Here is a 20,857-nt window from a genome sequence, read left to right on the forward strand (position 1 = left end):
AATCTTCAGAGCTTTTTTGTACCATGCATATGAGCATTGAAGGATATCTGTGAATCAGTTGTCTTGTTTTTCTTCATGTTTTGTGTAGCCGTTGACTAAAATTCCCAAGTATGTTGCTGCATGGCAACACCAAGGCCTGTATGGTTTGTGTTAATCAGCTGCATGTTTTTTATTGTGGTTGAAATGTCACCTCAATGCTACAGTTCAAATAACCTGACCAAATATAGGCCCCAAAGTTGTTACTGTTTTTTGCATTATTGACATGTATACAGGCACTTAGGCATTATTGCTAATATGAAATAAAGACAGGCCCTTTTCCCCCAAAGAGCTGCAAACAACTGTTCCATTCAAATTGAGCCTTAATGGAGTTTTGCGCAGGTGTAGTGATCAATCCACGCAGAACATGTTATAGGATCAGGCCATAGTGATTAGGCTATTAGTTCCTCATATTGGAAACTACAGAATTGTCTCTATACCATCTATACCATCACCATCAATTTTGTCATACTTCACAAAGGAAGTATGTGACATGGCTTGAGAAGAGCGTTAGAACAGTTTCTGATATGTAGAATTGTTGGGGATCATCAGGAGTTGCTTCATCTTGTGTATATGTAAACATGAGTTTTTTCAGATGACTTACGTACTTCAGGACAAATGCGTAACTGCTGTTGGTATAGTGCTTTTTACATTTGTTCAACAGCTAGCTAGGGTTGATTCAGAGTTAATAGTGAAAGTGGATAATACTGGATAATAACTCTGTTAAATGTTCTTTACATCAATATTGGCTATGACATTAGATTCTTAAAACACTTATTTTACTTCCATATGTTTATAGTTAACTGTAGATTTTTGCATCAGTGGGTAAGGAAGCTATACTCAAAATTTTTGCTTTCTAAGAGCATTTCTGAGCTTGTGACTATTTAATGACTATTAGGAAATGCTGTGGACAGGTTTGGCTTTTGCATTTTTCCATGATTATGGGAGTAAGGCTTTACTGGAGTATGTTTTAGGATAAGCTCTGATTATAATATATTTGTGTTCATAATCATGCCAGTATTCTTTTAAATTCCATCCATTTCAGACTGTGCAGTATATCCCTCTAGTTTTAAGGAATGAGCTGTATTAAAGATTTTTGCTGGTACCTTAAGGCCATTCCACGTTAGCAAGGCCATTGTTTTTGCCAGGTTTCAGAGTAGCAGCCATGTTAGTCTGTAACCGCAAAAAGAACAGGAGTAGTTGTGGCACCTTAGACACTAACCAGTTTATTTGAGCATAACCTTCCGTGGGCTACAGCCCACTTCATGGGATGCATGCAGTGGAAAATACAGTAGGACGATTTTATATACACAGAGGACATGAAACAATGGGTGTTACCATGCACACTATAACGAGAGTGATCAGTTAAAGTGAGTTGTTACCAGCGGGAGAGAAAAAAAACCTTTTGTAGTGATAATTAAGATGGTAATAGCTCACCTTAACTGATCACTCTCGTTATAGTGTGCATGGTAACACCCATTGTTTCATGTTCTCTGTGTATATAAAATCGTCCTACTGTATTTTCCACTGCATGCCTCTGATGAAGTGGGCTGTAGCCCACAAAAGCTTATGCTCAAATAAATTTGTTAGTCTCTCAGGTGCCACAAGTACTCCTATTATTTTTGCTGTAAAGGAATGAGCTTCAACAGGAAGTTTGAAGTTGCTACACATCCTTTAGGATATTCTACATTTCCATTCTTCCTGTTGACTCTCACAGACATGGATCGACTGCAGAAAATGCTCAGAAGGTCATTATCAGACTTGTTTCAGATGACCCACTGGCTATGATTTAGTGACTCAGACTTCTGGGTTGAATTTGTTACTAGAAATCTAAATACTGCTCCTTTAGTTCCCCAGAGCGTATGGATCATTAGTGATGCAAGATGTCCCACCTCTCACTCTAGGAACAGAATGAATTGACTCTACCATGCTGACCCACAGAATCGGGGCTGCATTAGTTCCATACTAGTGGGTGCTTCCACTCTGCTGGTGGTGTAGCTTTTCTGTTTGTGCATCTCTCGCCACCCCACAGATGTTTTTCTTTTCTCTTGTGTTTTTTTCTTCTTCTTTCCTTTCCCTCACCCAGGAGTATGGCAGGACAAGTTGCAGAGTGAAATCTTCTACTCTGTTTAGTCAGTTTTCTTTAGCACAGCAGGATGAGCAGAGTGGCAGAGTGAAGTATCTCTTTGAGTGTCCCAGCAGTTGTAGGAAATTTCCTGTTTGACTCTGGCACTCCTTCAGGTTACTATGCCAGTAGAGTTCTGAATGAAACTAACTAGAAACATTGCTGGGCAAACACTGTGGTTGAGATTTTCAAAAATACTCTGTGAACGGGCTGTCCACGCACTTTCCCTTTAATTTTAAGGACAACTGCATCCCATATACCTTAGGTAGGTTTGAAAATCTCAGTTTGTGTCCCTAAACAGAAGCAGCATCATGGGCATAACGCTTGACTGCAGGTGGCCTGGGAAAATGCAGTATTCATGATCTTTGACTGAATCTAAATCCTTGGGAGAGGTATGAGGCCCAGATCCTGTGAACACTTACACAGCATGAGTAGTTCGTTCCATTGAGTTAACTGAGACTGCTCACCTGTGTAATGTTACTCCTAAGCTTTGGGGCCCTTAGTCTAGCCCTCTCATAAAAAAGAGGGGAGGTAGGAGTTCTGTTTGTCAGATAATATTGGTGCCTGGCAGTCTAGGAGCAGTGGTTAGTTCTATTCATAAAGATGACCTTGTTGTCATTCTTTAACAATATGCCCAGTGTAACATTTGTTACTATTTGCTCAATTTATTTCAACTAGGATTTTCTGCTTGAAGCACAAGAAGAGGTAAGAGTTTCTTGCTTCAATATTAAGTGAATGTGCTACATTGATGCCTCATATGATTAGGAAACATGATGTACATAAGTGGCACATGCATTGCCACCTTTGTAATTAAGTATTTAACTTCAGTAAAGCGAAGCTGATGACAGCTAGGAACCGAGATAAATTCTTAAAAGTAGGTGCATCCTATTGGTTAACGTTAATGGGATTTCTTTGTGATCCATGAGGGAAAAGTAGGATTCTTGATATAAATTTAAAATAAAAAAAATTCACTGAATTAGTAAATTTTTGATGTTTTTGAGAGGGGGTACAGGGAAATGTTTGGTGACAAACAAACATAATATGCATATTGTGGAGAATCACTGGGATACTTTAAGGAGAGAAATGTGTTGCAATCCAACATACTCTCTTCCTCTCCACTGTGCACTGCCCCCACCCTTTTAAAGTGTATCCTAATGAAGACCCTGATTTATCAAGTTTCTTAAGCATGTGAGTAGTCCCATTAAAGTCAGTGGCCCTACTGATTAAGAACCTTATTAGTCAGAGCACAAGTCATTATGGCAGAAGGAGAATGCAGCTGGAGGGCTGCTGTCTACATAAGTTCTTGCTGAGCTGTTTCAAGAGGTCAGTCAGAAGGATTTGGGAAGAAGGAATAAAAAATGCTTCTTTCTAGGAGACAGTGATGTATACAATGACCATCTGTACCTTAACATGGGGTGGGTGAAGATAATAGACTACAATTGATGTGTTACTTAATATGTGCTTTATTTTTCTTTGAAAAGTTGTGGGATATTGGGATGTTTCCTTGAAATGTTTTCTCTACAGATTTTTACTTAAAATGTAGATATAACCAAAGAAATTTTCACTAGAAATTGAACATTTTAAATTTAAAGCCTTGAAAGTGACTGCCCCCTTTGAATCGGTACATCTCTGAAAATCAGTCATTGTTGATGTTTTGACACACGTGGTGAAGCCAGCCATTGTCTTGTGGGCACATCTTTTAGCTCTTGCAGTGGAGGGTGGTAGGGCTGTCTGATATCAAAAGCAGTCTGTCTTGGGTGCTCCCACAGAGTGGGAGTTGGCTAAATATATAATCTGAACTTCAGAACTGAAAAGTGTGAGGATAGTTTACAAAGTATTTAAAAGCCCTCTTACACTTAAAATAAAATAGCTTTTAAAAACTGTTTGCCTTTAAATTGATCTTTGCAGTATCTACTTTAAAATGGTATTACATACGCATAGCTAAGCAGCAACATCATTTAACGAGTCACACAAACATCTTTACTAATCCTGAAACTAAGAGGTATATTCCCTACCCCTCAGTTTTGAAGTCTTCCTGACTTGTCTTTATTTGTTGTTGTAAGATATAGTTTTTGTTAGTGTAATAGCTTCATTAACATACACTATTACTTCATTTTCCCACTTTGATGTATTTTTTTAATGAATAAAGTAACAAGTATAGAGCATTCTCTCTTAATAAATTTAACAAGTTCCCAGAGACGACTGGAATTCAGTAAATTTGTCTTCTGTATTTCCATAGTACAATGTTCTCCAGTTGAACATCATTATTCTGCAATTTTTGAATCTTTTTCTTTTCTTGTTGCCTCGTGTTATTTGTTGTCCTATGGCATGTAGAATGTGTGCTCATTGCAACTAATGACAGAAATTTCAGACATCATTAAATCTTAATGTGTGTGATGTTAGTCAATTGGTAATATTAAAGTAAATATTCTAGTAAGACTTAATATTTAAAAGGGCTGTATCCTAAGGCATGTTGTCAAATTATGACACAGATGGCTGAAGTCTTCATTCTACAACATGGACCTCAGAAGCCTATTCTGGAGCTTAATTACCCTGGTACTTAAGCTTTTCTTAATATCTAACCTAAATTTTCCTTGCTGCAGATTAAGTGCATTACTACTTGTACTACTTTCAGTGGACATGGAGAACAGTTGATCAGAATCCTCTTTATAACAGCCTTTAACAAATTTGAAGACTTATCAGTTCCCCCGTCAGTTGTCTTTTCTCAAGACTTAACATACACAGCATTTTTAACCTTTCCTTATAGGTCAGATTTTCTAAACCTTTTATCATTTTTGTTGTTCTTCTCTGGACTCTTCAATTTGTCCACATCTTTCCTAAAATGTGGTGCCTGGAATTGGACACAGTACTCCAGCTGAGGCCTCGCCAATGCTGAGTAGAGCGGGACAGCTACCCCCCATGTCTTACACGACACTCCTCTTAATATACCCCAGAATGGGATTAGCCTTTTTTTCAACTGCATCACACTGATTCATATTCAGTTTGTGATTCACTATAACACCCTGATCCTTTTCAGCAGTACTACCACCTAGCTAGTTATTCCTCATTTTGTACTTTTGTATTTGTGCATTTGATTTTTTCCTTCCTAAGTGAAGTATTTTGCATTTGTCTTTGTTGATTTCATCTTGTTGAAGACAAGTGCACAGTACATCATTTAGGAAGGAATAGTCAAGTGCACAATGATGAATTGCTTTTTCTCTCTGGGAATGATTAGTATAAATAGAAAACTGGACTAGGTAATGGGCTACAGAGGGTATAGAGGAGAGGTGGGCAAACTACGGCCCGTGGGCCATATCTGGCCCACGGGACCCTCCTGTCCGGCCCCTGAGCTCTTGGCCTGGGAGGCTAGCCCCCGGCCCCTCCCCCGTTGTTTCCCCTTCCCTGCAGCCTCACCTCGCTGCGCTGCCTGCGCAATGCTCTGGGCGGTGGGGCAGTGAGCTCCTGGGGCAGCAAAGGTGCAGAGCATGGCCTGACCCGGTGCTCTGAGCTGCACGGTGCGTGGCTGGCTCCAGTGCTCCAGGCAGCGTGGTAAGGGGGCAGGGAGTAGGGGGTTGGATAGAGGGCAGGGGAGTTTGAGGGCGGGGGTGTGGATAGGGGTCGGGGTGGTCAGAGGGTGGGGAACGGGGGGTTGAATGGGGGCAGGGATCCTGGGGGGCAGGAAGGTGGCGGGGGGGGGGTTCGATGGGCAATGGGGGAGGGGGTGGGCAGGGGGTCTGGGGGCAGTCAGGGAGAAGGGGTGGTTGCATTGGGCAGGGATCTGCAGGGGGGGAGGAGGAGTCAGGACGGAGAGGAGGGGTTGGATGGGGCAGTCAGGGGCGGGGGGTCCAGGAATGGTCAGGGGACAGGGAGGGGTGGATGGGGCAGGGGGGCTGTCAGGGGGTGAGAAGCAAGGGAGTTTGGATGGCGGGGGGGGGGGGGGGGGCTGGCCACGCCTGGCTGTTTGGGGAGGCACAGCCTCCCCTAACCAGCCCTCCATACAATTTTGGAAACCTGATGTGGCCCTCAGGCCAAAAAGTTTGCCTGCCCCTGCTATAGAGTGAAAATGACAATACACAAAGTGGTGTCATATGGACATGGTGATCTTTGAAGAAATAGGTATTTTCCTTTACTCTCTCAGCTAGAGGAGTCTTATGTAGTATTTGTAGCAATAGATACAATATCTCACTTAATTTTTTAAAGTTAACTGCATCCCTTTACATTTATGTCAGAAGGTTCATGGCTTTCTTACTTATGTTTGTTTCTGGTTATCCTTTGTCTTTTGGATGTGGGCACTCTGAATTTCCATTCGACTTAAATGAATATATGTTGTTTAGCTTGGTGTTTAGTTAAATATATATTTTAGGCCTTTCCCTTTGTTGGTTTATTACCCACTGTAAAGTGATGCACCACTGTGTAAATAGTGCCTGTTGAACTTTCAATGAACTTTTTTGGGGAAAAGGAGCATAAAAAAACCTTGCAAACAAGTCCCCACAATGAGACAGGATTCATAGTACTAAAAGTGACCATACAGATGCTACCTGGTACTTAGTTTTCCATAGTGTGATCATCTGGACAATTTGTGCTTGAATTTAAGACATTGAATACTTAGTTATGTTTGACTTGGGATTCTAAAAATTTCATTCTGGAGCAAAACCTCTTGCTTGCTGTAGTAGGGTCTGATCCCACAAACTTTTATTACCAACTACAGTGTTTACTAGTGTTAGTGTCATTGGGTATGTCAAGATATACAGTTGGGCAGTGCTTTTTAAAAAAGATTGATTTAGCTAACATGACTTGAACCCCTTAACACCTAGGCTACAGCTTGACCAAATAACACCATTGTAAAGGTGTTAAACTATGTCTATCCTAAGTGTTAAGGGTTGTTTCAAAGACATGCTGGCTAACATGATTTTAGAAAGCATCTCTTTTTCTTGTCTAAACAATGGCATTGAACCACTTTACTGTGCAAAGTAAATGGTTGTAGGACTGTACCCTTGCTCATCTATGTAATGGAGCACAAAATTAATTGAACTGTTAAAACATATAATCTAACATCCTATCATAGAACTATTATAGCTTGAATGTATTTTCATAGGTGAATGAACTCAAAGATATTTTTTTAAATGTGAAGTCTGCAGTTACCACATCTAAGCACCAGTTAAGTCAGCTATGCAGGTGGATGTGATAATAAATGAATACCTCAATAATTCAGTTTTCATTTGATAATTATGTTGTAATTCTGGTAATTGCTTCTTTCCTTAACAAGCAAATTGGATACTAAAGAAATAAAACAGGACTTTCACATAATGTAGTATAAAGTTAACCAGTAATTAAAACCAAGACACTTGCTAAAGGAATAGATGTAATTCCTGCACAAACTTTTTGCAGCTTGCCATCTTAAAAACTAAAGATATTGTAGTAGCAGCATTTGCGTGGGGGGCTCTGTTCATATCCACAGAAGTGTTTCTTGGCCATAAGAAACTGTAGATCTGGCTTTAGATTTTGATGATTTGTCAATCTAATATTTAAAAGAGAAGCCTCTTGTAAACAGTTTAAGAGAGTTGTATGTTAAAAGAATCTTACTAACAAACCTACAAATTAATTGAGAGAGAATGAAATGTCTTAAATTTTAATGTTCTCAAATTTATGTAAAATTTGATTTGAATAAATAATCACTGAATTAAACATGACAGGTATTCTGGAGCATTGTATCTCTATGTATGATTAAAAAAAAGATACAATACACTTCTCTTGTGCTGTATGAAATTTTCAAATTTCCATAATTTTACTAAGAATGGAAACTTTATGGTACTTCAGTGTCCCTGTCATTGACTTCCTTATTTGCTTAAAAAACTCAGCTAATTTGTCACAATTCACTGTCTGACTTTGTGGGACTGTCACTTTCTAAGATTTTAGGAGTTTTGTAAAGAAAATATCATGTCAGCTTAATGATTCCCCTTTTCTTTAAAAAATGGGAAATTTTGTAATGTAAAGTCTTAAGAAGGTGAAATCATTAAATACTATTCTCACTGGCTTACTTGACTGGCGTACAGGTGGTTGTGAGGGATGTTTCCGTAGCATAGATTGTAACTATCTATCTGAAACCTGTCAAAACCAAAAAATCCTAACTGAACATCAGGTACAAGAGAAGCACAGGTGTGTGTGTGTGTGTGGGGGGGGGAAATCAGTGCCTGGTATTCTAAATAGCAAAGCTATAACTGGCTGCAAAGAACTGGAGTACTTGCACATGTGGAGAAAAACACTGGGTTATATTGGATTAAAATTCTAAATGTGCAACTCTACGGCCTAGAAGCCCAATTTTACTTTAAATAATATTTTAAATTCTACAGAGGCAGGTTTAGGCTTTATGCTCCTCAAGATGGGGATGGGGATTGTTAAGCCCTGGTGGAGGATTTTTATTTTATTTTTTTTAGTTTAAAGAGAGATTGTCATCTCTTTATCATCCAAAGGAAAGTAAGCTATAGCAAAATAATCATGTTTACACATTGGAAATACCACTTATTCCTGAGACAATACAGCTCTCAATACATCGCGTGTCCTTTGAGGCATGTAAAGTGTATATTGTTGGCATAGATTAAACTATTGACTGTGCCTACCATTATGTAGAAATAAGATAAAATTATTCGTACCTGGGAATTTATGTAACAACTTGCGTATAGTAGCTAAGACTATTTACCTTTTTAAAAGCATTTGGAGTCATCTGCACTAGCTACACTGTTGCTAGCAAGTAGCATACACTGTTGAAGCAATTTATAAATCATCATATCACTGTCACAGTGTATAGGATATTTTAGAAGAAATCAGTACATCACTGTTGATTTGGTAAACAGCATGTTAAATATCAATAAGAGGACTAGATTTTCACTTTTGTGGTGCAGCTTATCAACTTTTACGAATCATCTGGCTTGGCCTGTTTGAATAGCAGTTAAGTCAAGTCTCCTCCTTGTTGGTCACCTGCTTCTTTATCACCATTTCAGTAGTTGTGCTGGAAACTGATAAAATCTGGCTCACGCTGTGAGAAAGCAAAGCATCAAGGTTGTTGCATTGGAGTTAGGCAGCTTGTTTGCTATGCCAACATAAGAAATATCTTATGGAATTGTAAATTTTTCTTTCTAAAGGAGAAATAATCTGTAAGCTTAGAAAAATTCAAGTTTAAGAGGACCTGCCAACCATCAGTCCCTCCCCCCCCCCCACCCCCCGCAGGAGTTGGCCATATGCTGTACCCAACTGATTCTCATATATCTAATAACTTCTCAGGGAGAGTGCAGACTGACAGGGCAGTATGCTGTAGAAATGGGTTCAAGGAGCAGGTGGCTATTGCTATTAAGCAGAAGGGTAAATGAAATGTGCAGTGCAGGTGTGTTATAGGGGAATGAGCTAGTTTGCTGTTGGCATTCCAGCCTCAGGGCACATTAACACAAACATAACCACCGTTTGTTTTACAATACCACTTTTCATCTTCAAGAAGTACAGCTACTAAATTACGAAGAAAAGTTTGTTACAGTTGTAAGTCATCTTGTATGACTGCCGGTGCTGTGATAGTTCTGACTGAGCTTAGCACTCAAGTTTTAAACCTGGTAGAATACAAATAGTCTACTAGAAATGATTTTTGTAAATGAAGGCTGACCTAATGAATTGGTGCTGAATTGTATGTTAGAAGTTGGAGGAAGTTTAAGTGGTTCAGACTATCCCAGACTGTCAGGACTGGCTTCGAAAATATAGGTGAAATAAACCATTAAGTAATTAATACAGAATTGCAATATTATTGCAACATGAAAACAGTAGAGCTTCAAACATATAGTTGCTTTTTAAGCAGAACAAAGCTTAATGTTGGCAGGTGTGGTTTTTTTGTATTTTTGTTGTAGGAAATGTAAAATATAGCCATAGTATTATATTTACTTGAAGAGAAATGTTTTGAGAATTCTGTTTCAGTGCAGAACCGGGAAATAGATGTAATTTGTTTATCCAAAGGTCAAATACAGGATAGTTCAGGAATAGTACAAGTTTATTCCATTGGTGTGAACTCAGTCTTGAGGTGGAAGGATCACTGTTATCCTACACTGAGTGGGTAGGTAAACTTTCCCTATGCTAGTGTGGTTCAAAGTACTTTGTCTGATTCTTTATACCCCCTTTAATTTTACTTATTTCCTTTCTGTTTGCACCTTTCTGATTTAAATCACCAAGTGGAAAGTCTTGATTTAAATAATCAATTTTAATAAACTTTTTCCATTTGTACTTCAGTTAAAGAGAGTTGCATTCTCAGTGGTTGAAACATTGATTTACAGCTAACAGAGCCTTTACAATAGATTTGTTATCTTTTTTTTTTCTCCCTACGAGGGTATGACTGTAACTATATACATTTATTTAAGCAGTTATATAGTTTAATATTTTCAGACTTATATTAATTGTACATTTTAGTATGTTAGAAAATGGTGAATGATATATTGCTTATTTATTAATTAAATTTTGCTCATGATTTGTGTCAAAGCTGCATTAGGATGGTAACTGGAATTGAATTAAATGCATACAACAGCATGCAAAATTTATTTTTATTAAACAAAACAACCTTAAATGTTTTGGATATATATATTTTTCTGATTCAAAATGTTTCTCATTTATAACTAAATGATTTATTAAACAGTGGGAAAAACTGTAGACAGTGAATTAAACTGATTTGAGGTCAGCCTGGGAAAACTTTCAAATATGCCTACGTGAAAGTGACTGGAGCTTAAGTTCCTACTTGCCAAAGTCTCTTGAAAATGAGACTGTCACCTAAGTTACTTAGGTTGTCTTTCAATCTTTGAAAACTAGTAGTAGATCCCCTTCCTCCACATTTTTATTCCCAGACTGGAAGGGAGAGAAAGGTTTTCCTGTTTTTTCAACACCCAGTTCATTTCTCAACATTGAGTGAATTAGTTCAAATGAAAAAAATATTCCTTCTGTGTCTGCAGAAGAGTTAACTGCTTTCAAAGGCTGGTTTAGCACTTCACCAAACTCTGGTTCCAGGTGCTTAGCTAGTGACTTCCACCAGTTAGGTGGTCTGACTGTCTTTTAAAACATCAGCAAATATGTTCTGCTTGAATGGTTCATTTCCAGCCCTGAGATTTATTATAGTTAGAATGGTTGAAGGGTGATTATTAGATGCCCATGTGCAGCAGTTAAGCATCTACCTTGGTACTTTGCGTTGAGAATATTGGCAGGAAAGTAAGGTGCAGTACAGTAGTTGATCAGTCTGCTTCTTTACCACCTGCAATTTAAGTTTGTTGTTGGGTATTCCTTGGAATGTCTCTTGAAGTTCTTTCCAAATTTCATAAAAAATACAGCAGCAGCAAACTTTCTGCAGTTTGTCCAAGTATATGGAAATAGATTTTAGTATATTCACCATATCTTCTACATTTTTCTTTATCCGATATTGAGTACTTTGGCTTTGATAGTTTCATATATTTTATCATGATTTCTTCACAAATTGTCATCAGAATAGGCCAGTTTTTAATAAACAGCTCAAAACCGTCAACTACTGAATTCTAGTGTACATCTTTGGGAGAATTAGTTTCATCCTGCTCTCTTCAGTGAAGCTGAAGCAAAGTGGTTGTTAAAGTATTTTCCAATTTAAACAACATTTTCCCTTTATTCTTGGAGTTGTACTTAACCCTTTGGCTAAAAGATGCATTAAATGATCACTGCAACCCGATGTTGTTAGTTTCAGGTTCCCTTCATTATCTTCTTCTCGAGTTCTTCTTATCCTTGCTACATGTGCAGCATTTTGTGTGACAAAGCTAAGTGCTTGAAATTTGAATTTTTGTTCAGTTTGTTATAACTTTTACTGCTAAACTCAGTTTAATAGGGAAAATAAGAAATCATAAAGAGTATCTAAATCTATTTTAAACCTGATCTTTAGCAACATACCAAACAGCATGGGAGGAAAACCTTTTTTTAAATGTTACAATTCATAAATGGCTAATAACGCTTTACTTTTAAACAGGAAGTCTTCACCTAGAATGTCTGATTATATTAAGCAATAAAAAATAATTTCAGAAGTCCAGCAACAATAGGAAAATTTATCAATTATATTTGTACTCTGACAAATTAACATAGCAATTATATTTTGAACACCGTCATTTTGAAATTCATAAGTAATCCACCCACAACATAAATCTATGATGATCTAAGTTATAATTTACTAACATAAAAAGACACAGTGGCAGCCCGTAAGAGTGGTGCAAAAATAAGTTTACTATCCACATTGTTCAGACATGTCCACATCATCATCATCGTCAAAGTTATTGCCATCCAAAGGGCATTTTTCATAATATTGTTTCATCCTACAGTGTCCTGCTTTGACACCAGTGTTGTTCATTTCTGGTTTCACACTCTGCTTTTTCTCCCTTGTTATATAACTCCTCCAGAAAAACAAAAAAGCTATCAGCAATCCAAAACTTCTGCTTGTGTAATTCTCATGCCTTTTGCACTATAGCATTTTATTTGTTTTGAGACAGAGAGGGGAGGAAGTTGAGAAATTAATGGATTTCTGTTTTTGTATCTCTGCAAGGAGACAAAGCAAGGCCATTTCCTTGAAGTGCTCAGAACCGTCCAGAAGCAAGGGCTTGTAGTAACAGGGCAGATCAGTGTTTTTCCATGAGTTGGAGTGTACGTTTCCATGCTTGGTGAAGTCAAAAACATTAATCATTTGGGATGATCAGAGCTCAGGTAGGGAGAAGAGATAAAGTAGGAATCTGAGACCACCCAGTTAGGCTCAGCAGATGATCCTGTTGAGATACATGATGGTATCTCCTGGAGTCAGAGGCTGGGCCCCAATGTCTGTCATGGCTAAGGCTATGTTTTAGTCACGGGTATTTTTAGTAAAAGTCATGGACAGGTCATGGCAGTAAACAAAATTTACGGGCCTGTGACTTATTTTACTAAAAATACCGCTGACTAAAACGGTAGGGAACTTGGGGAGTGCCGGGAAGCTGGGGTAGGCTCCTTACCCACCTCCTGGGAAGCGGCAGCCCCAGCTCCCTAGCTCCATGTGCTACCTCTGCTCTGTCCCAAGCCCTAGTTCTGCAGCTCCCATTGGCTGGGAACTGTGGCCAATGGGAGCTGCAGGGATGGTGCCGGCTGCCGGCAGAGGCAGCATGTGGAGCTAGGGGAGCTGAGGGAGAGAAACCCCCCCCCTCCTCCCAGGTAAGCAGTGGCCCAAGCCCTCAGCCCCCTACCTCCCCCCAATTCCTGCTTCTGGGGGGACCCTGAGACTGCTCCAGCAGCAGCCAGTGTGACTGACCCGGCAGTTTCCCGAGTTTCTCAGGTGGCTCCTGGACCAGCTGCATGGAGCTGCTGCAGAAGTCATGGAGTTCACGGAGTCCGTGACTTCTGTGACCTCTTTGACAAACACAGAGCCTTAGTCATGACTATGCCAGTAGCACAGCCCCTGGATCTCCCACAGGAAACCTGTCCTTAATACAGTACATGACCTGTTGTGCCATATTTATAAAGCTTGACTTCAAAAGTTAGGTGGCTTTTCCCCCTGATTCTTTCTTTATCTAGAAAAGTAGCCTCTCTAATTCAGTTTTTGTTAGAGGCTCATGAAGTCAGCATATTTTTTTTTATGTAAATGTTTTAAGAGATTATAATAAGTTTAAGCCTTAACATAGTTTGTATTACATTCAGGTTTCATTTTAAATGAATATATCTTTGAAAAGAAAAACATAATTTAAATAACAATAAAAAATTCAATTTGAATTAAAAAAAAGATTTTTTTTAAAAATTGTCAGTTTTTTTTATCCAACCTTTTTACATTTAGGTTAGTTTTTTAACATTTGGTGCTATAGAGCTGGAAAATACCATTTTTTGAATGGGTTACAAGTTGGTCTCCTATGCCCAAATTCAGGGAAGCATTTGGGCAAGTGCTTAACTTTGAACATATGCTTATATCCCATTGTTTTCAGTGGGACTTAGCATATCTTCAAGCTCTTTTGTACATAAGGATGCTTTCCTGAATCAGGGACATAGTGCAGTTTGTGATCAGAAAAGAGATTTTTTCAATTGGAACATGAATAAGTATTCTGCTAATATAAGGCATAACAAAATCCAAGATTTCTTTCCCATACTGTTGGTTCTGCATCATCATATCATTTAATATTTATTTATTAGAAAATAAAATTAATATGGCTCAACATACTTACTCCATATGCAAGGAATATTTGCTTTAAGTGAAAAGGTGCCATTTTTGCATTGTTTCTCTTACTGAGGACGATGCATGTGTCAAAAAGAACAAAGTTTGACTCTCAGATCTTAGGATCAATTGACAATAAAAGTGTGTGGGGGGGTGGGGGCGGGGGCGGGGGGGGGAGTTGTTTTTTTCTTACAAGCTAGTAGAATTGATATGGACATTATTTAATATTTTTGATACTACCACCAATGTTTGTGTTCCTTTTGGAATAGAAAAGAGACATTCCTTGTCCTGAGGAGCTTGCAGTCTAAAGCTATTAGGATAGTAAACATAGAACCCATTATACTACTTTTAGTCTCTTCTCAGATTATAATGGATTTAAAAGGATCTGCGAAAGTAGATGGGTCTAATTTATTTTATAATCTTGATACTTATACTGAAAAAATCAGTGTTTAAAGGGACACAGTCAACTCAGTTTCATTAGTGTCTGAAACATTTTTCCTACTGTTGTAACACCTAAAATGATTGTAACTTGAAAGATCAAAGGGAATTAGTTAAGTCTCTTTACCTGATGTCACTTTGTGTATAGATTCTCCCCTGGTCGATTTTCCTTTGCAATATGGGAAAGGTAATGAGAGAATTGGGTTACTGTGCATGCCTTGCTGTAATTTTTCATAGCCTTATAGCTTCCTAGGATGAGAATGGATCACAGAAGTGACTTTTAAAAAGACAAATTGTTAAATCTTGATAATTGTTGTTATATTACTACAGTTTAGCACAGTTACTCGCCTCTCTATGCTGCTAAGAAGTTGGGAATAAGTAATTTGCAGAGCTGTGACTCTGCAAAGCTCCACCTGACATCAGTTTCACTTTGTTGTCAAGACCTTAAGTCATCGAGGTGTAAAGACTTCAGCAGTTTATTTCACGTGTTATGATTGTTGTGCCTCACTGACGTTTTTTTAAAGATATATGCTGTGTAAATCAGAGTTCTAGTTCCGCCTACAATGTTCCAGATTCTAGTTGTCCAACCATGTCCATCCATGCTAGCTGAAGTAATTTAAATTCCCAAATAATTGTTTTAATCACTAAAATGACCTCTACCCTAATTATATAAAGTTGTATACATGAACAAATTTCTATTGCTCTCGGAATTGGAAACCAAAACTTAAAAGGCAGATGTGTTCGGAATTAAATATTTAAACTCAAATGTGTAGGTTAGTTGTCATACAATGTCTGATAACTACTGTATGTGCTATAACTTACCCATCCATTGACAGAGTTTTCTATCACTCCAGCAGTGATGCTAAATATATTAGGCAAAATTTAGCACTGTATTTCTTATTTAAAAACTAATACACTGATCTGATAATTCTTTGTGCAAACTGAATAGTTTTGTCATTGCTCTATAGTAGCTACTCATAAACTACACTAAATAAAACCATTGCCTAAATGGAATTTAATTTAAATATTATAATAGAGCTGATTATTCAAAATAAATGATTGTCATGTAGGTGTTTCAAAGAAACCCTTGCTGCCACCATGCTGTAGTGAGTAGATACGTCCTTCCTGCACTCTCTCTCAACTCCACTGCGTGGGAAGGAGAACTATGTGAATCAGTCTGTTTCTTGGTGGTGGTAGGATAAGTCTTAAGTTACCACAGCTGTAATGGGGGTAACCCATTCTTGAAGTCTTGAGGTTCAGGTAAATGATTCTGGAGCAGAATCTTTATACCAACTTCCATTAGATTTTTGTTTCCCTTTATAAAAAAAAAACAACAACTTAGAAACGCTGTCAACAAAGTTCATTCTTCTGTCTGATAATATTTTTTTTACTCTTTATTATAAGTAATGCGTGGGTTATTAAAATGACAATATCAGGGATTTTCTTTTCCACTTTCACTGTGCATCTGACAGTTCTTTCCATGTAAGTGGTTTCACTTCCTCATTTCCTATTTTAGTATGAAGATGGCCATCTCAAACTGCTATATGGGGCACCTAGTTGCCTACTCTCCCTTTGGCAATGTGATTTTTGGTCCCTCATAAGCATTACTGTTACATCTTTGAGACTTGCTGTTTGGAAAAACAAGTTTATTAAATCACAATCTGAACTTCTTGGAGCTTATACACGCAGAGTCTTCCATTCTCTGGACATAGGCAAAATGTCTCTCACAGTGCTTTGCATCTCAAATACACTCTAGAATGGTGCCACACCCTATTCTTAAAAGGATAGCTCCAATTAACTAAAACACAATAAATACACTGAAAAATGCATTTAGTTTCAGTCAAAAAAACCCTGAATAAATAATATTTTGGAAATGTTGAAATGTGTCGCTTCGAAGCAACGTTTTTTCAGTTTTTCATTTTGATGAGGAAAAACCAAAAGTTCAGTGTCTGTTCAAAATGAGCTGGATTCTTTTTTGGATTTTTTTTTTTTTTGGTTCAGCTACAAAACCAAAACTGTAATTATTCACTCAGCTGTATTTGTGACACAGCAGTATACTCTGTGTAAGGCCTGCAACAAACACCTCCACTCTGCCATCTATCAGCAGCAGTAACCAACCCTTGCTCCATTACCCATTACCTGCTGTGGACACAGTCTACGGGAAGTCCCTTCTCAAGGAGTCTGACAGACAAAAAAGTAACCTCATGGCTCCTTATTGGCTCCCTGCCCTATATAAACCCAAAGGGTGTTCCAGGAAGTTTCTAGTCAACAGCATAGGTGTCCTGTAGTTGCCACGTCCATTCCTGCTTTATGCTCTTGAACTCTGGGCTCTGACCTAAGCTTGGTTTGGACCTTGCATTCTAACTTGGACTCTGATCTTTGGTATTGATCCCGGGTTGGAACTTGACTACAAACTTGTCCGCTACTCTTGGCCTCAGGTTTCACCCTGTTCTGACTCTTGGTCCCAGCCGCCCTTGTCAGAATCCTGACACTCTGGGTGTCAGGATTCTTGGTCTTTTTTTACCTGGGTCTAAGAGTAGACTGTGGTGTTAGGAGCTAGGCAGCATAGCTAATGTAACTATTCTCCTGTGAAGGTTGTCTGTGGAGATTGGGATGTAAAAGCATGAGCATCACGAAATCATGTGAAGGCTAAAGCTTTTGCAGTCTTCCCAAGACCAGTTGCAGCAGGGTCCAAAATCACATTATTTGTGAGTTGGCAACACTGTTAACTATTTGGCTCGTTTTGAATACAGCTAACTCCCTATCCACTTACCTATTTCTTTCCACACTTTCCAAACAAGACTGTCTCTACCCTCAGAATATGGAACTAGTGGAATTTGAGAGCTGGAACAAATAGCTGATCATGCCGAGTCTTTCTCTCCTGAAAAAAGCAGGGCTTTCCTACAAAGCTACAGGTCCAACTGAATTTATGTAATTTAAAAATATGTAACTTGTAAAACAGTTTCAGAATCGCTGCTTTATATGCTCCTTGTGTTAATCTTTGTTCAGTTATTTAAAGGGAGGAAAGTTCCATTTCAACGTGCACTTCTCACTTAATACAGAATAGATTCTTACAGAAGCAAAATATTCAGTAACCTAGTCTGCCATTTTTGTGTTTTTCAGTTTCAGAATTACCTACTCCGACAGATATGGAAAAATAAAAACTCCTGTTATGGGATCTATGCCATTCTAAAAATGTAACAAAAAATTCTATTTTTACATGGACATCTTAAAATATCTTTTGGTATGCCTCTGAACTTGCTAGTTCAAAAATGTGGAAAGTTAGTATGTTGCAGAAAAAACAAAATTGCTGATTTTTACTAATAACTTGTAACATGAATCATTCTGCAAAACCAGAAATTCTTACATTCAGCTTCTAATACAAGGAATATAATTTTCACAATGTACCTTTTTAAAAAGTTTGGTGCATTTCCCTTAATAACCCTAAACTTTTAAAATATCCTTCTTTGCAATCTAGCTTTTTGGAGGTTTCTGAGAAATGAAGTCTATCACTTTGCTGCAGTGGTATAGAACAAGGTCTTAATGTGAGTATTTTATTCTGCTTTTATGAGAACAAAACAGTAAAAAGGCACTTTATCCTAGGTGCCCATTGTCCTTCCAAATTTTTTAAAACTTAAAGATGAATCCAGGAGCAAACTCTGTGTAAAGCAATAACTAAACTTAACAGTGAAAAATTGAGACATCTACTAAATATTGTCTTGAGCAACACTGCAAAACTCCCTACCCAAAAGACTATGTAAAAAGGTGTATTTTGCATTATGCTATGAAAATCAACAAATACGGGCTGTTTTGGAGCAGATTCTGAATTTATGGGTCCATCATGCTAGCATCTTCTTCCCTTTATATTAAGGGAGTCTGGCTTGTGTACCTCTGCTGGTTTCACTCTGGCATTCTGGCACAGGAAAAGATAGTCTCTTAAGAAGGTGTGCCCGAGGTCATTACGGGCTTCATACCATAGGTCATAACCATCAACTTAAATTCCACCTGGAAACCTGCAGACAGCCAATGCAAATTACAGTGCTTTTTACTATTACTTTTTAATAACAAGTTCATGGTGAGAGACTTTGCTTAACAAATGGTAGAGAATGTACCAGCCTAGTCTGTTTCCAAATGAATTTAAAATGTAGCTCCCAATAGAGTGCATTGCAGCAATCCAGTTTTGTGGTGACAAAGGAATGAATTATGGTAGCAAGAGAGAAGGCCACAACCTCCTAGTAAGAAATTAGAATATCTTTTCACTTAAATGACACCCCAGCCAGGATGCAAACCATGCAAGCCTTTCATGGGCAGGAGGAAATCCATAAACAAGCTCTGCTATTATTGTTAAAAAGGGAAGTGGGCACAACCCCCGCTTAATCAGTTTCACAAGACTTGCACCTGTATATCACATGCTTTCCTTCTCCTAGGCTTTCTACCCAGCATAAAAAGCACAGCCCTCCCCACCCTCTAACCTCTCAGTGAGTATCTTAGTTTCATACTAGGAGAAAGTAGTAGCAGTCACCATTCTTGTCCTTAAAAAAGAAACATGGAGTAATCTGACCAGGAGACAGAGCTGAACGATCAAGGAGTGCCTCTAAACAGCACTGTCCTATCCGCTCTGTCTGTGCCAGCCATTAACCTGGCCCTTCCCTTCTCATGTTTATAGCAACTTTACCCTTATTTAGTCTATCCACTACGTGGAGAGGAGGCAGGTATGTGGAGGTGAGGGAAGTAGGGGGAAAAACATAATTTCTTGTTTCCCCTCCCTTACAAATTGCTGATGCAGCCGGTGGCAGGATGTGTATGTCTTCTGTACTTTTAGAAAGGAATTACTTATCTATAATTGCACACTGACCCATCTTCCTTCCCTGGAGAGCTGGATCATGCTATGTTCTTAAATTGGGACCCAGAAAAAGAACAAACTATAGAACAATACAGAATTCTGTGAAATTCTGAGCTATGTGGCAGAAATAATGTTTATGGAAACCCCCTTTCTGGGTAGCTGTGATTATTTTTTTTCATAATTTTTCATAATTTTTTCAGTTTAGGTTTCAGTCCCGCAGCCGTATTTGCATGCTTAATTGCAAGTGAATAATCCCACTGAACTGCTTAAATTAAGTGTGTTTAAGTCTTTTCAGGACTGAGGCCTATATTATATGCTGGAGTCTAAGTAGCTTTCTATAGGATGTCTATGCATGTATATACAGGATGTGTATACATGTCAACAAAAAAGGTACAGTAAAAATTCTCAGTCATTGAGATTGAGGGTATGCCTACACTGCAAAAAAAACAACAACCCTACAGCAGTGAGTCTCAGAGCCTGGGTCAAATGACTATGGAGCTAATAAAGCCTTGTAGATGTTCTCATTTGGGCTGGAGTCCAGGCTCTGAGACCTGGTGAGAAGGGAAGCCTAGGTTCCAGCCTGCATGGGAATGTCTACACTGCTATTTTTAGCCCTGTATCATGAGCCCGTGACAGTTTACCCGGGCTCTGAGATCTGCTGCTGCAGGGTTTTTTGCAGTGTAGATGTACCCCGAGAGTCCTAGAGAAATGCCTCCATCTAACAACCAAAGCATAACCTCCTTTCCTGAGGGAATCAGTTCACAGGTCCCTCTAGAATGAATAGTTTTCTCTTTAAAATAAATATAGTAGAACTAGAAATACTTGAAAAATCTGCAGAATTGTAAATTACAGTGATTATTTACAGCAACATTAGCAGTAATGTCCACCTTCAGCATTTGGGTGGGAGTTGAAAAATATTAGCATTTGCATATTAGCTGCTTACGCTAAAGTAAATAATTCTGCAGCATTTTCTACTAAGCTGGTATTATGTGTTTGTAGCAAATTCTCCTGGAGTGACTCCTTATGCTAGCCCAGTAGAGTTATGGACTTTCCTTGCATTAAGTCTTTTATAATTTCAATAGCTGATAGATAAATTTTAAAGAAACAGATGTAGCTGTGAGTCTTAATGCTGCAAACTTTGTTTAAAATTGTTCTTGGGAATTCCATTATCAAGAAGCCTAAATAGTACCTTTCTAAAGATTAGCTTTTTTGAGTAGCTAGA

At 38.3% G+C, this 20,857-nt stretch overlaps 1 protein-coding gene across 4 annotated transcripts in view; it reads left to right on the forward strand.

Annotated features, from left to right (window-relative positions):
* The window catches only part of SNX13 (sorting nexin 13), a 154,009-nt gene that overhangs the window by 12,784 nt on the left and 120,368 nt on the right, over positions 1 to 20,857 (forward strand). The window lies entirely within an intron of this gene.

This window comes from Natator depressus, chromosome 2 (assembly GCF_965152275.1).
Source record: "Natator depressus isolate rNatDep1 chromosome 2, rNatDep2.hap1, whole genome shotgun sequence".
Taxonomy (NCBI): domain Eukaryota; kingdom Metazoa; phylum Chordata; order Testudines; family Cheloniidae; genus Natator; species Natator depressus.